Here is an 18563-nt window from a genome sequence, read left to right on the forward strand (position 1 = left end):
TATCTGTCTCAGACAGGGATAAAGCAGGGATGGGGCAGTATGTTAATATTATCTGTCTCAGGCAGGGATAAAGCAGGGATGGGGCAGTATGTTTATATTATCTGTCTCAGACAGGGATAAAGCAGGGATGGGGCAGTATGTTAATATTATCTGTCTCAGATAAAGCAGGGATAATGTTTATATTATCTGTCTCAGCAGGGATAAAGGGGGATGGGGCAGTATGTTTATATCTGTCTCATCTGTATGTTAATATTATCTGTCTCAGACAGGGATAAAGCAGGGATGGGGCAGTATGTTAATATTATCTGTCTCAGACAGGGATAAAGCAGGGATGGGGCAGTATGTTAATATTATCTGTCTCAGACAGGGATAAAGCAGGGATGGGGCAGTATGTTTATATTATCTGTCTCAGACAGGGATAAAGCAGGGATGGGGCAGTATGTTAATATTATCTGTCTCAGACAGGGATAAAGCAGGGATGGGGCAGTATGTTTATATTATCTGTCTCAGACAGGATGGGGATGGGGCAGTATGTTAATATTATCTGTCTATATGACAGGGATAAAGCAGGGATGGGGCAGTATGTTAATATTATCTGTCTGTATGGCAGGGATAAAGCAGGGATAAAGCAGGGATGGGGCAGTATGTTTATATTATCTGTCTATATGGCAGGGATAAAGCAGGGGTGGGGCAGTATGTTAATATTATCTGTCTATATGGCAGGGATAAAGCAGGGATGGGGCAGTATGTTAATATTATCTGTCTATATGACAGGGATAAAGCAGGGGTGGGGCAGTATGTTAATATTATCTGTCTATATGGCAGGGATAGGGCAGTATGTTAATATTATCTGTCTATATGGCAGGGATAAAGCAGGGATGGGGCAGTATGTTAATATTATCTGTCTATATGGCAGGGATTGGGCAGGGATAGGGCAGTATGTTAATATTATCTGTCTATATGGCAGGGATTGGGCAGGGATAGGGCAGTATGTTAATATTATCTGTCTATATGGCAGGGATAAAGCAGGGATGGGGCAGTATGTTAATATTATCTGTCTATATGGCAGGGATTGGGCAGTATGTTAATATTATCTGTCTATATGGCAGGGATAGGGCAGTATGTTAATATTATCTGTCTATATGGCAGGGATAAAGCAGGGATGGGGCAGTATGTTAATATTATCTGTCTATATGGCAGGGATTGGGCAGTATGTTAATATTATCTGTCTATATGGCAGGGATAGGGCAGGGATGGGGCAGTATGTTAATATTATCTGTCTATATGGCAGGGATAAAGCAGGGATGGGGCAGTATGTTAATATTATCTGTCTATATGGCAGGGATTGGGCAGTATGTTAATATTATCTGTCTATATGGCAGGGATTGGGCAGGGATAGGGCAGTATGTTAATATTATCTGTCTATATGGCAGGGATTGGGCAGGGATAGGGCAGTATGTTAATATTATCTGTCTATATGGCAGGGATAAAGCAGGGATGGGGCAGTATGTTAATATTATCTGTCTATATGGCAGGGATTGGGCAGTATGTTAATATTATCTGTCTATATGGCAGGGATAGGGCAGTATGTTAATATTATCTGTCTATATGGCAGGGATAAAGCAGGGATGGGGCAGTATGTTAATATTATCTGTCTGTCTATATGGCAGGGATTGGGCAGGGATGGGGCAGTATGTTAATATTATCTGTCTATATGGCAGGGATAAAGCAGGGATGGGGCAGTATGTTAATATTATCTGTCTATATGGCAGGGATTGGGCAGGGATGGGGCAGTATGTTAATATTATCTGTCTATATGGCAGGGATAAAGCAGGGATGGGGCAGTATGTTAATATTATCTGTCTATATGGCAGGGATAAAGCAGGGATGGGGCAGTATGTTTATATTATCTGTCTCAGACAGGGATACAGCAGGGATGGGGCAGTATGTTAATATTATCTGTCTATATGGCAGGGATAAAGCAGGGATGGGGCAGTATGTTAATATTATCTGTCTATATGGCAGGGATAAAGCAGGGATGGGGCAGTATGTTAATATTATCTGTCTATATGGCAGGGATAAAGCAGGGATGGGGCAGTATGTTTATATTATCTGTCTATATGGCAGGGATAAAGCAGGGATGGGGCAGTATGTTAATATTATCTGTCTGTATGGCAGGGATAAAGCAGGGATAAAGCAGGGATGGGGCAGTATGTTTATATTATCTGTCTATATGGCAGGGATAAAGCAGGGATGGGGCAGTATGTTAATATTATCTGTCTATATGACAGGGATAAAGCAGGGATGGGGCAGTATGTTTATATTATCTGTCTCAGACAGGGATAAAGCAGGGATGGGGCAGTATGTTAATATTATCTGTCTATATGACAGGGATAAAGCAGGGATGGGGCAGTATGTTAATATTATCTGTCTGTATGGCAGGGATAAAGCAGGGATAAAGCAGGGATGGGGCAGTATGTTTATATTATCTGTCTATATGGCAGGGATAAAGCAGGGATGGGGCAGTATGTTAATATTATCTGTCTATATGACAGGGATAAAGCAGGGATGGGGCAGTATGTTAATATTATCTGTCTATATGGCAGGGATAGGGCAGTATGTTAATATTATCTGTCTATATGGCAGGGATAAAGCAGGGATGGGGCAGTATGTTAATATTATCTGTCTATATGGCAGGGATTGGGCAGGGATAGGGCAGTATGTTAATATTATCTGTCTATATGGCAGGGATTGGGCAGGGATAGGGCAGTATGTTAATATTATCTGTCTATATGGCAGGGATAAAGCAGGGATGGGGCAGTATGTTAATATTATCTGTCTATATGGCAGGGATTGGGCAGTATGTTAATATTATCTGTCTATATGGCAGGGATAGGGCAGTATGTTAATATTATCTGTCTATATGGCAGGGATAAAGCAGGGATGGGGCAGTATGTTAATATTATCTGTCTATATGGCAGGGATTGGGCAGGGATGGGGCAGTATGTTAATATTATCTGTCTATATGGCAGGGATAAAGCAGGGGTGGGGCAGTATGTTAATATTATCTGTCTATATGGCAGGGATTGGGCAGGGATGGGGCAGTATGTTAATATTATCTGTCTATATGGCAGGGATAGGGCAGGGATGGGGCAGTATGTTAATATTATCTGTCTATATGGCAGGGATAAAGCAGGGATTGGGCAGTATGTTAATATTATCTGTCTATATGGCAGGGATAGGGCAGGGATGGGGCAGTATGTTAATATTATCTGTCTATATGGCAGGGATGGGGCAGTATGTTAATATTATCTGTCTATATGGCAGGGATAGGGCAGGGATGGGGCAGTATGTTAATATTATCTGTCTATCTGTCAGTATGTTAATATTATCTGTCTATATGGCAGGGATAAAGCAGGGATGGGGCAGTATGTTTATATTATCTGTCTATATGGCAGGGATAAAGCAGGGATGGGGCAGTATGTTTATATTATCTGTCTATATGGCAGGGATAAAGCAGGGATGGGGCAGTATGTTTATATTATCTGTCTATATGGCAGGGATAAAGGGATGGGGCAGTATGTTTATATTATCTGTCTATATGGCAGGGATAAAGCAGGGGTCTATGGGGGATAAAGCAGGGGTATATGTTAATATTATCTGTCTATATGGCAGGGATAGGGCAGGGATGGGGCAGTATGTTAATATTATCTGTCTATATGGCAGGGATTGGGCAGGGATGGGGCAGTATGTTAATATTATCTGTCTATATGGCAGGGATAGGGCAGGGATGGGGCAGTATGTTAATATTATCTGTCTATATGGCAGGGATAAAGCAGGGATTGGGCAGTATGTTAATATTATCTGTCTATATGGCAGGGATAGGGCAGGGATGGGGCAGTATGTTAATATTATCTGTCTATATGGCAGGGATGGGGCAGTATGTTAATATTATCTGTCTATATGGCAGGGATAGGGCAGGGATGGGGCAGTATGTTAATATTATCTGTCTATATGGCAGGGATAAAGCAGGGATGGGGCAGTATGTTAATATTATCTGTCTATATGGCAGGGATAAAGCTGGGATGGGGCAGTATGTTAATATTATCTGTCTATATGGCAGGGATGGGGCAGTATGTTAATATTATCTGTCTATATGGCAGGGATTGGGCAGTATGTTAATATTATCTGTCTATATGGCAGGGATGGGGCAGTATGTTAATATTATCTGTCTATATGGCAGGGATTGGCCAATGTGGTGTGGCTGTTGTTTGTCAATGGCAGCCGTCCAGCCTGGAAGGGGGTAGGCTGATCGCCTGTGTCGGCCAATTCTTTGTGAGATTACCAAGGGACGGAGGCTGGGTTGGGAGGGGGATGGGGGGCTGCCAGCTGTGATCCCCCGCCCCGCTAACCGCCTACCACCCCCAACCCGGGGGGGAAACAGAGATGGTTGTTCACTAATCCGGATTATCAGGCAGAAGCACATTAATTCTGCCTGCTCTGCATCACACTCAGCCCAAACTGCTATTCTACCTATTCTGTCCTCCATCAAACACAGCCATTCATACAGGAATGGATCCATGAAATACATGAATAAAGCACAATAACAAAATGAACTGGTAATAATATTCTGTCTATTTTCAGAATGAGACTGAGAATGACAGAAGCTCACTATGGGGAATTCACCATAGGCCTACTGATGACCAGAGAAAAAACACTGCCTGTCTGAAAGAGAGAGAGAGAGAGAGAGAGAGAGAGAGAGGGGGGGAGGGAGAGAGGGAGAGAGAGAGAGAGAGAGCGAGAGAGAGAGAGAGAGCAAGGGGAGAGAGAGAGAGAGAGCAAGGGGAGAGAAAGTGAGGGGGGAATAGGAAAGTTAAATCCTTGTCGTGTGGGAGCCGAGCCGACATGCCCATATTTGACCACAAGGTGGCAGCAGACGCAGCAGGAAGAGAGGAGGCCTGGACAATAAAAGGATCAGGCAGGCTGACAGCCAAGCAGCAGGGAGCAGCAGCCCGCAGAGGGCAAAAAGCCAGGATGTCAAACAGCAGATAAAGAGATACTGGAACATGACAGATTGCATGCTCTCAATACAGACCCCTACAGAAGGTAACACACTGCTGTAATGGCACTAACAACTCCAACCCAGGGCCCACAGCATTTCCTGCTAAATTTGGCTTTGGGGGTCTCTCTCTTTACAAGTACAGTGAGAATCTTTAATCAGTCTGTTTGAAGTCAAAGTGTAGTGCTTGCATAAGGGTCAAACAAGATTCGAGAAGCAGAGTTCACTCCTAAGCTTTTAACCCATCGATGTAGTAATAACACCACACATTGTCTGGCCTCATAATATATCTTTACTAACTCTTAACTGGTAGTGCTGGGAATTGCCAGGGACCTTACGATACGATATTGTCACGCTACGTAGGTGCCGATGCAATATTTCTTGCGATTTGATGTTCCAAACATGTCTGCTGCATGAGTGACGCGACAGCATGAGAAAATGACTTTGATCAATCATAGAAGTAAAAGTGCTGAAAACAGGTTGGCTTGCTATTTAAAAGAAGATGGAGAACAAGCTATAGGATGAAAAATACAGGAGTTTTGGCGCAGGTACAGCCAACTGCACTCAGGGTTAAAGGGTTTTGGGTTCCATGTAGAAGCCTCTTGGGAAAAGTTTATACATGGAACCCAATAGAGTTCTATTATTATGGTGGAAAATAAGTATTTGGTCAATAACAAAAGTTTATCTCAATACTTTGTTATATACCCTTTGTTGGCAATGACAGAGGTCAAACGTTTTCTGTAAGTCTTCACAAGGTTTTCACACACTGTTGCTGGTATTTTGGCCCATTCCTCCATGCAGATCTCCTCTAGAGCAGTGATGTTTTGGTGCTGTTGCTGGACAACACGGACTTTCAACTCCCTCCAAATATTTTCTATGGGGTTGAGATCTGGAGACTGGCTAGGCCACTCCAGGACCTTGAAATGCTTCTTACGAAGCCACTCCTTCGTTGCCCGGGCGGTGTGTTTGGGATCATTGTCATGCTGAAAGACCCAGCCACGTTTCATCTTCAATGCCCTTGCTGATGGAAGGAGGTTTTCACTCAAAATCTCACGATACATGGCCCCATTCATTCTTTCCTTTACACGGATCAGTCGTCCTGGTCCCTTTGCAGAAAAAGAGCCCCAAAGCATGATGTTTCCACCCCCATGCTTCACATTAGGTATGGTGTTCTTTGGATGAAACTCAACATTCTTTGTCCTCCAAACACGACGAGTTGAGTTTTTACCAAAAAGTTATATTTTGGTTTCATCTGACCATATGACATTCTCCCAATCTTCTTCTGGATCTTCCAAATGCTCTCTAGCAAACTTCAGACGGGCCTGGACATGTACTGGCTTAAGCAGGGACACACGTCTGGCACTGCAGGATTTGAGTCCCTGGCGGCGTAGTGTGTTACTGATGGTAGGCTTTGTTACTTTGGTCCTAGCTCTCTGCAGGTCATTTACTAGGTCCCCCCGTGTGGGGGTAGGCCCCCCGTGTAGCCTACTTCAGCAGTACTGTATCATTTTAATCACTTTAGTCAATAAGATTCTTGCTACGTAAGCTTAACTTTCTGAACATTCGAGACGTGTAGTCCACTTGTCATTCCAATCTCCTTTGCAATAGCGTAGCCTCTTCTGTAGCCTGTCAACTATGTGTCTGTCTATCCCTGTTCTCTCCTCTCTGCACAGACCATACAAACGCTCCACACCGCGTGGCCGCGGCCACCCTAATCTGGTGGTCCCAGCGCGCACGACCCACGTGGAGTTCCAGGTCTCCGGTAGCCTCTGGAACTGCCGATCTGCGGCCAACAAGGCAGAGTTCATCTCAGCCTATGCCGCCCTCCAGTCCCTCGACTTCTTGGCACTGACGGAAACATGGATCACCACAGATAACACTGCTACTCCTACTGCTCTCTCTTCGTCCGCCCACGTGTTCTCGCACACCCCGAGAGCTTCTGGTCAGCGGGGTGGTGGCACCGGGATCCTCATCTCTCCCAAGTGGTCTTTCTCTCTTTCTCCCCTTACCCATCTGTCTATCGCCTCCTTTGAATTCCATGCTGTCACAGTTACCAGCCCTTTCAAGCTTAACATCCTTATCATTTATCGCCCTCCAGGTTCCCTCGGAGAGTTCATCAATGAGCTTGATGCCTTGATAAGCTCCTTTCCTGAGGACGGCTCACCTCTCACAGTTCTGGGCGACTTTAACCTCCCCACGTCTACCTTTGACTCATTCCTCTCTGCCTCCTTCTTTCCACTCCTCTCCTCTTTGACCTCACCCTCTCACCTTCCCCCTACTCACAAGGCAGGCAATACGCTCGACCTCATCTTTACTAGATGCTGTTCTTCCACTAACCTCATTGCAACTCCCTCCAAGTCTCCGATCACTACCTTGTATCCTTTTCCCTCTCGCTCTCATCCAACACTTCCCACACTGCCCCTACTCGGATGGTATCGCGCCGTCCCAACCTTCGCTCTCTCTCCCCCGCTACTCTCTCCTCTTCCATCCTATCATCTCTTCCCTCTGCTCAAACCTTCTCCAACCTATCTCCTGATTCTGCCTCCTCAACCCTCCTCTCCTCCCTTTCTGCATCCTTTGACTCTCTATGTCCCCTATCCTCCAGGCCGGCTCGGTCCTCCCCTCCCGCTCCGTGGCTCGACGACTCATTGCGAGCTCACAGAACAGGGCTCCGGGCAGCCGAGCGGAAATGGAGGAAAACTCGCCTCCCTGCGGACCTGGCATCCTTTCACTCCCTCCTCTCTACATTTTCCTCTTCTGTCTCTGCTGCTAAAGCCACTTTCTACCACTCTAAATTCCAAGCATCTGCCTCTAACCCTAGGAAGCTCTTTGCCACCTTCTCCTCCCTCCTGAATCCTCCTCCCCCTCCCCCTCTCCTCCCTCTCTGCAGATGACTTCGTCAACCATTTTGAAAAGAAGGTCGACGACATCCGATCCTCGTTTGCTAAGTCAAACGACACCGCTGGTTCTGCTCACACTGCCCTACCCTGTGCTCTGACCTCTTTCTCCCCTCTCTCTCCAGATGAAATCTCGCGTCTTGTGACGGCCGGCCGCCCAACAACCTGCCCGCTTGACCCTATCCCCTCCTCTCTTCTCCAGACCATTTCCGGAGACCTTCTCCCTTACCTCACCTCGCTCATCAACTCATCCCTGACCGCTGGCTACGTCCCTTCCGTCTTCAAGAGAGCGAGAGTTGCACCCCTTCTGAAAAAACCTACACTCGATCCCTCCGATGTCAACAAAACTCTTGAACGTGCCGTCCTTGGCCAGCTCTTCCGCTATCTCTCTCAGAATGACCTTCTTGATCCAAATCAGTCAGGTTTCAAGACTAGTCATTCAACTGAGACTGCTCTTCTCTGTATCACGGAGGCGCTCCGCACTGCTAAAGCTAACTCTCTCTCCTCTGCTCTCATCCTTCTAGACCTATCGGCTGCCTTCGATACTGTGAACCATCAGATCCTCCTCTCCACCCTCTCCGAGTTGGGCATCTCCGGCGCGGCCCACGCTTGGATTGCGTCCTACCTGACAGGTCGCTCCTACCAGGTGGCGTGGCGAGAATCTGTCTCCTCACCACGCGCTCTCACCACTGGCGTCCCCCAGGGCTCTGTTCTAGGCCCTCTCCTATTCTCGCTATACACCAAGTCACTTGGCTCTGTCATAACCTCACATGGTCTCTCCTATCATTGCTATGCAGACGACACACAATTAATCTTCTCCTTTCCCCCTTCTGATGACCAGGTGGCGAATCGCATCTCTGCATGTCTGGCAGACATATCAGTGTGGATGACGGATCACCACCTCAAGCTGAACCTCGGCAAGACGGAGCTGCTCTTCCTCCCGGGGAAGGACTGCCCGTTCCATGATCTCGGCATCACGGTTGACAACTCCATTGTGTCCTCCTCCCAGAGCGCTAAGAACCTTGGCGTGATCCTGGACAACACCCTGTCGTTCTCAACTAACATCAAGGCGGTGGCCCATTCCTGTAGGTTCATGCTCTACAACATCCGCAGAGTACGACCCTGCCTCACACAGGAAGCGGCGCAGGTCCTAATCCAGGCACTTGTCATCTCCCGTCTGGATTACTGCAACTCGCTGTTGGCTGGGCTCCCTGCCTGTGCCATTAAACCCCTACAACTCATCCAGAACGCCGCAGCCCGTCTGGTGTTCAACCTTCCCAAGTTCTCTCACGTCACCCCGCTCCTCCGCTCTCTCCACTGGCTTCCAGTTGAAGCTCGCATCCGCTACAAGACCATGGTGCTTGCCTACGGAGCTGTGAGGGAACGGCACCTCAGTACCTCCAGGCTCTGATCAGGCCCTACACCCAAACAAGGGCACTGCGTTCATCCACCTCTGGCCTGCTCGCCTCCCTACCACTGAGGAAGTACAGTTCCCGCTCAGCCCAGTCAAAACTGTTCGCTGCTCTGGCCCCCCAATGGTGGAACAAACTCCCTCACGACGCCAGGACAGCGGAGTCAATCACCACCTTCCGGAGACACCTGAAACCCCACCTCTTTAAGGAATACCTAGGATAGGATAAAGTAATCCTTCTCACCCCCCCCTTAAAAGATTTAGATGCACTATTGTAAAGTGGCTGTTCCACTGGATGTCATAAGGTGAATGCACCAATTTGTAAGTCGCTCTGGATAAGAGCGTCTGCTAAATGACTTAAATGTAATGTAAATGTATGTTATGGGATTTTTACTCACCGTTCTTGTGATAATTTTGACCCCACGGGGTGAGATTTTGCGTGGAGCCCCAGATCGAGGGAGACTATCAGTGGTCTTATATGTCTTCCATTTCCTAATAATTGCTCCCACAGTTGATTTCTTCAAACCAAGCTGCTTACCTAATGCATATTCAGTCTTCCCAGCCTGGTGCAGGTCTACAATTTTGTTTCTGGTGTCCTTTGACAGCTCTTTGGTCTTGGCCATAGTGGAGTTTGGAGTGTGACTGTTTGAGGTTGTGGACAGGTGCCTTTTATACTGATAACAAGTTCAAACATGTGCCATTAATACAGGTAACGAGTGGAGGACAGAGGAGCCTCTTAAAGAAGAAGTTACAGGTGTGTGAGAGCCAGAAATCTTGCTTGTTTCTATGTGACCAAATACTTATTTTCCACCATAATTTGCAAATAAATTCATAAAAAATCCTACAATGTGATTTTCTGTATTTTTCCTTCTCATTTTGTCTGTCATAGTTGAAGTGTACCTATGATGAAAATTACAGGCCTCTCTCATCTTTTTAAGTGGGAGAACTTGCACAATTGGTGGCTGACTAAATATTTTTTTGCCCCACTGTAGCTGCATAGATGAGCAGACTGCTACCCCACAGATGGGAGGGATGCCACACACACACACACACACACCTACACATTTACACACACACGCACTTCCCGTGTGCGCTCGGCTTGGCCCCTGCGTGATGAGTTCTCCAGATTCTGATTAGCATATGGCTTACAGTGAATTACAAAGGTGACATGGTGCATGTGTGTGTGTGTGTGTGTGTGTGTGTGTGTGTGTACACATGTATTTGTGTGTGTAATGATATGTGAATGGTGTTTATGTGTAATAGGACACATATGCAGCCAGTGCTGTGTACTCACTGGAAGGAGGGTGGGCGGGAGTCACCGATGCCCCCTGTCCTCTCCAGGGGGGGTGGCAGCTCTGGGTGGCTCTCTGTACACTGGGACCCCCCATCAGAGTGAGAGCTCTCTGCCAGGACGAGCTGCAGACACACAGAGAGAGAGAGAGAGAGAGAGAGAGAGAGAGAGAGAGAGAGAGAGAGAGAGAGAGAGAGAGAGAGAGAGAGAGAGAGAGAGACAGAGAGACAGAGAGAGAGACAGAGAGAGATAGAGAGAGAGAGAGACAGAGAGAGAGACAGAGAGAGAGAGAGAGAGAGAGAGACAGAGAGAGAGAGAGAGACAGAGAGACAGGGAGACAGAGAGACAGAGAGAGAGAGAGAGAGAGAGAGAGAGAGAGAGACAGAGAGAGAGAGAGAGACAGAGAGACAGAGAAGAGACAGAGAAGCAGAGAGAGAGAGAGAGACAGAGGGACAGAGAGACAGAGAGAGAGAGACAGAGAGAGAGAGAGAGAGAGAGAGAGAGAGAGAGAGAGAGAGAGAGAGAGAGAGAGAGACAGAGGGGTGAGTCAGAGACCTAATAACAGAGACAAATATGAACATAGAGATACACACAGAGACAGGTATATAAACAGGGACTGGAAAAGAGGTAGAAAGTAACAGGCAAAGAGATAGACAAACATATTCAGTCACAAAAACAGACATACAGAGACACACAACAGATTAACAGACCCAGATACACACAAACAGACATAGAGAGAGACACAGAGACACACAACAGATAAACAGACACAGATACACACAAACAGACATAGAGAGAGACACAGAGACACACAACAGATTAACAGACCCAGATACACACAAACAGACATAGAGAGAGACACAGAGACACACAACAGATTAACAGACCCAGATAAACACAAACAGACATAGAGAGAGACACACAACAGATAAACAGACCCAGATACACACAAACAGACATAGAGAGAGACACAGAGACACACAACAGATTAACAGACCCAGATACACACAAACAGACATAGAGAGAGACACGGAGACACACAACAGATAAACAGACCCAGATACACACAAACAGACATAGAGAGACACAGAGACACACAACAGATAAACAGATCCAGAAACACACAAACAGACATAGAGAGAGACACAGAGACACACAACAGATAAACAGACCCAGATACACACAAACAGACATAGAGAGAGACACAGAGACACACAACAGATAAACAGACCCAGATACACAAAAACAGACATAGAGAGAGACACAGAGACACACAACAGATTAACAGACCCAGATACACACAAACAGACATAGAGAGAGACACAGAGACACACAACAGATAAACAGACCCAGATACACACAAACAGACATAGAGAGACACAGAGACACACAACAGATAAACAGACCCAGATACACACAAACAGACACAGAGACACACAACAGATAAACAGACCCAGATACACACAAACAGACAGAGAGAGACACAGAGACACACAACAGATAAACAGACCCAGATACACACAAACAGACATAGAGAGAGACACAGAGACACACAACAGATAAACAGACCCAGATACACACAAACAGACAGAGAGAGACACAGAGACACACAACAGATAAACAGACCCAGATACACACAAACAGACAGAGAGAGACACAGAGACACACAACAGATAAACAGACCCAGATACACACAAACAGACAGAGAGAGACACAGAGACACACAACAGATAAAAAGACCCAGATACACACAAACAGACATAGAGAGAGACACAAAGACACACAGCAGATAAACAGACCCAGATACACACAAACAGACATAGAGAGACACAGAGACACACAACAGATAAACAGATCCAGATACACACAAACAGACATAGAGAGAGACACAGAGACACACAACAGATAAACAGACCCAGATACACACAAACAGACATAGAGAGACACAGAGACACACAACAGATAAACAGACCCAGATACACACAAACAGACACAGAGACACACAACAGATAAACAGACCCAGATACACACAAACAGACAGAGAGAGACACAGAGACACACAACAGATAAAAAGACCCAGATACACACAAACAGACATAGAGAGAGACACAGAGACACACAACAGATAAACAGACCCAGATACACACAAACAGACATAGAGAGACACAGAGACACACAACAGATAAACAGATCCAGATACACACAAACAGACATAGAGAGAGACACAGAGACACACAACAGATAAACAGACCCAGATACACACAAACAGACATAGAGAGACATAGAGACACACAACAGATAAACAGACCCAGATACACACAAACAGACACAGAGACACACAACAGATAAACAGACCCAGATACACACAAACAGACAGAGTGAGACACAGAGACACACAACAGATAAACAGACCCAGATACACACAAACAGACAGAGAGAGACACAGAGACACACAACAGATAAACAGACCCAGATACACACAAACAGACAGAGAGAGACACAGAGACACACAACAGATAAACAGACCCAGATACACACAAACAGACAGAGAGAGACACAGAGACACACAACAGATAAACAGACCCAGATACACACAAACAGACAGAGAGAGACACAGAGACACACAACAGATAAAAGACCCAGATACACACAAACAGACATAGAGAGAGACACAAGACACACAGCAGATAAACAGACCCAGATACACACAAACAGACATAGAGAGACACAGAGACACACAACAGATAAACAGATCCAGATACACACAAACAGACATAGAGAGAGACACAGAGACACACAACAGATAAACAGACCCAGATACACACAAACAGACATAGAGAGAGACACAGAGACACACAACAGATAAACAGATCCAGATACACACAAACAGACATAGAGAGAGACACAGAGACACACAACAGATAAACAGACCCAGATACACACAAACAGACATAGAGAGACACAGAGACACACAACAGATAAACAGACCCAGATACACACAAACAGACACAGAGACACACAACAGATAAACAGACCCAGATACACACAAACAGACAGAGAGAGACACAGAGACACACAACAGATAAAAAGACCCAGATACACACAAACAGACATAGAGAGAGACACAGAGACACACAACAGATAAACAGACCCAGATACACACAAACAGACATAGAGAGACACAGAGACACACAACAGATAAACAGATCCAGATACACACAAACAGACATAGAGAGAGACACAGAGACACACAACAGATAAACAGACCCAGATACACACAAACAGACATAGAGAGACACAGAGACACACAACAGATAAACAGACCCAGATACACACAAACAGACACAGACACACAACAGATAAACAGACCCAGATACACACAAACAGACAGAGTGAGACACAAAGACACACAACAGATAAACAGACCCAGATACACACAAACAGACAGAGAGAGACACAGAGACACACAACAGATAAACAGACCCAGATACACACAAACAGACAGAGAGAGACACAGAGACACACAACAGATAAACAGACCCAGATACACACAAACAGACATAGAGAGAGACACAAAGACACACAGCAGATAAACAGACACAGAGACACAAAGACGAACAGAGACAGAGAGAGACACAGAGACACACAACAGATAAACAGACCCAGATACACACAAACAGACAGAGAGAGACACACAGAGACACACAACAGATAAACAGACACAGATACACACAAACAGACATAGAGAGACACAGAGACACACAACAGATAAACAGACACAGATACACACAAGATACACACAAACAGACATAGAGAGAGACACACAAGAGATAAACAGATCCAGATACACACAAACAGACATAGAGAGAGACACAGAGACACACAACAGATAAACACACCCAGATACACACAAACAGACATAGAGAGAGACACAGAGACACACAAGAGATAAACAGATCCAGATACACACAAACAGACATAGAGAGAGACACACAACAGATAAACAGACCCAGATACACACAAACAGACATAGAGAGAGACACAGAGACACACAACAGATAAACAGACACAGATACACACAAACAGACATAGAGAGAGACACAGAGACACACAACAGATAAACAGATCCAGATACACACAAACAGACATAGAGAGAGACACACAACAGATAAACAGACCCAGATACACACAAACAGACACAGAGACACACAACAGATAAACAGACCCAGATACACACAAACAGACAGAGAGAGACACACAACAGATAAACAGACCCAGATACACACAAACAGACATAGAGAGAGACACAGAGACACACAACAGATAAACAGATCCAGATACACACAAACAGACATAGAGAGAGACACACAACAGATAAACAGACCCAGATACACACAAACAGACATAGAGAGAGACACAGAGACACACAACAGATAAATAGACCCAGATACACACAAACAGACATAGAGAGAGACACAGAGACACACAACAGATTAACAGACCCAGATACACACAAACAGACATAGAGAGAGACACAGAGACACACAACAGATAAACAGACCCAGATACACACAAACAGACATAGAGAGAGACACAGAGACACACAACAGATAAACAGACCCAGATACACACAAACAGACATAGAGAGACACAGAGACACACAACAGATAAACAGACCCAGATACACACAAACAGACACAGAGACACACAACAGATAAACAGACCCAGATACACACAAACAGACATAGAGAGAGACACAGAGACACACAAGAGATAAACAGATCCAGATACACACAAACAGACATAGAGAGAGACACAGAGACACACAACAGATAAACACACCCAGATACACACAAACAGACATAGAGAGAGACACAGAGACACACAACAGATAAACAGACCCAGATACACACAAACAGACATAGAGAGAGACACAGAGACACACAACAGATAAACAGATCCAGATACACACAAACAGACATAGAGAGAGACACAGAGACACACAACAGATAAACAGACCCAGATACACACAAACAGACATAGAGAGACACAGAGACACACAACAGATAAACAGACCCAGATACACACAAACAGACACAGAGACACACAACAGATAAACAGACCCAGATACACACAAACAGACAGAGTGAGACACAGAGACACACAACAGATAAACAGACCCAGATACACACAAACAGACAGAGAGAGACACAGAGACACACAACAGATAAACAGACCCAGATACACACAAACAGACAGAGAGAGACACAGAGACACACAACAGATAAACAGACCCAGATACACACAAACAGACAGAGAGAGACACAGAGACACACAACAGATAAACAGACCCAGATACACACAAACAGACAGAGAGAGACACAGAGACACACAACAGATAAAAAGACCCAGATACACACAAACAGACATAGAGAGAGACACAAAGACACACAGCAGATAAACAGACCCAGATACACACAAACAGACATAGAGAGACACAGAGACACACAACAGATAAACAGATCCAGATACACACAAACAGACATAGAGAGAGACACAGAGACACACAACAGATAAACAGACCCAGATACACACAAACAGACATAGAGAGAGACACAGAGACACACAACAGATAAACAGATCCAGATACACACAAACAGACATAGAGAGAGACACAGAGACACACAACAGATAAACAGACCCAGATACACACAAACAGACATAGAGAGACACAGAGACACACAACAGATAAACAGACCCAGATACACACAAACAGACACAGAGACACACAACAGATAAACAGACCCAGATACACACAAACAGACAGAGAGAGACACAGAGACACACAACAGATAAAAAGACCCAGATACACACAAACAGACATAGAGAGAGACACAGAGACACACAACAGATAAACAGACCCAGATACACACAAACAGACATAGAGAGACACAGAGACACACAACAGATAAACAGATCCAGATACACACAAACAGACATAGAGAGAGACACAGAGACACACAACAGATAAACAGACCCAGATACACACAAACAGACATAGAGAGACACAGAGACACACAACAGATAAACAGACCCAGATACACACAAACAGACACAGACACACAACAGATAAACAGACCCAGATACACACAAACAGACAGAGTGAGACACAAAGACACACAACAGATAAACAGACCCAGATACACACAAACAGACAGAGAGAGACACAGAGACACACAACAGATAAACAGACCCAGATACACACAAACAGACAGAGAGAGACACAGAGACACACAACAGATAAACAGACCCAGATACACACAAACAGACATAGAGAGAGACACAAAGACACACAGCAGATAAACAGACACAGAGACACACGAACAGACAGAGAGAGACACAGAGACACACAACAGATAAACAGACCCAGATACACACAAACAGACAGAGAGAGACACACAGAGACACACAACAGATAAACAGACACAGATACACACAAACAGACATAGAGAGACACAGAGACACACAACAGATAAACAGACACAGATACACACAAGATACACACAAACAGACATAGAGAGAGACACACAAGAGATAAACAGATCCAGATACACACAAACAGACATAGAGAGAGACACAGAGACACACAACAGATAAACACACCCAGATACACACAAACAGACATAGAGAGAGACACAGAGACACACAAGAGATAAACAGATCCAGATACACACAAACAGACATAGAGAGAGACACACAACAGATAAACAGACCCAGATACACACAAACAGACATAGAGAGAGACACAGAGACACACAACAGATAAACAGACACAGATACACACAAACAGACATAGAGAGAGACACAGAGACACACAACAGATAAACAGATCCAGATACACACAAACAGACATAGAGAGAGACACACAACAGATAAACAGACCCAGATACACACAAACAGACACAGAGACACACAACAGATAAACAGACCCAGATACACACAAACAGACAGAGAGAGACACACAACAGATAAACAGACCCAGATACACACAAACAGACATAGAGAGAGACACAGAGACACACAACAGATAAACAGATCCAGATACACACAAACAGACATAGAGAGACACACAACAGATAAACAGACCCAGATACACACAAACAGACATAGAGAGAGACACAGAGACACACAACAGATAAATAGACCCAGATACACACAAACAGACATAGAGAGAGACACAGAGACACACAACAGATTAACAGACCCAGATACACACAAACAGACATAGAGAGAGACACAGAGACACACAACAGATAAACAGACCCAGATACACACAAACAGACATAGAGAGAGACACAGAGACACACAACAGATAAACAGACCCAGATACACACAAACAGACATAGAGAGACACAGAGACACACAACAGATAAACAGACCCAGATACACACAAACAGACACAGAGACACACAACAGATAAACAGACCCAGATACACACAAACAGACATAGAGAGAGACACAGAGACACACAAGAGATAAACAGATCCAGATACACACAAACAGACATAGAGAGAGACACAGAGACACACAACAGATAAACACACCCAGATACACACAAACAGACATAGAGAGAGACACAGAGACACACAACAGATAAACAGACCCAGATACACACAAACAGACATAGAGAGAGACACAGAGACACACAAGAGATAAACAGATCCAGATACACACAAACAGACATAGAGAGAGACACAGAGACACACAACAGATAAACAGACCCAGATACACACAAACAGACATAGAGAGAGACACAGAGACACACAACAGATAAACAGACCCAGATACACACAAACAGACATAGAGAGAGACACAGAGACACACAACAGATAAACACACCCAGAT

General features: G+C 44.9%; 1 pseudogene; it reads right to left on the bottom strand.

Moving 5' to 3' along the window:
- The window catches only part of LOC115115029 (segment polarity protein dishevelled homolog DVL-1-like), a 127043-nt pseudogene that overhangs the window by 97966 nt on the left and 10514 nt on the right, over nucleotides 1-18563 (bottom strand).

Source organism: Oncorhynchus nerka, linkage group LG7, assembly GCF_034236695.1.
Source record: "Oncorhynchus nerka isolate Pitt River linkage group LG7, Oner_Uvic_2.0, whole genome shotgun sequence".
Classification (NCBI taxonomy): Eukaryota; Metazoa; Chordata; class Actinopteri; order Salmoniformes; family Salmonidae; genus Oncorhynchus; species Oncorhynchus nerka.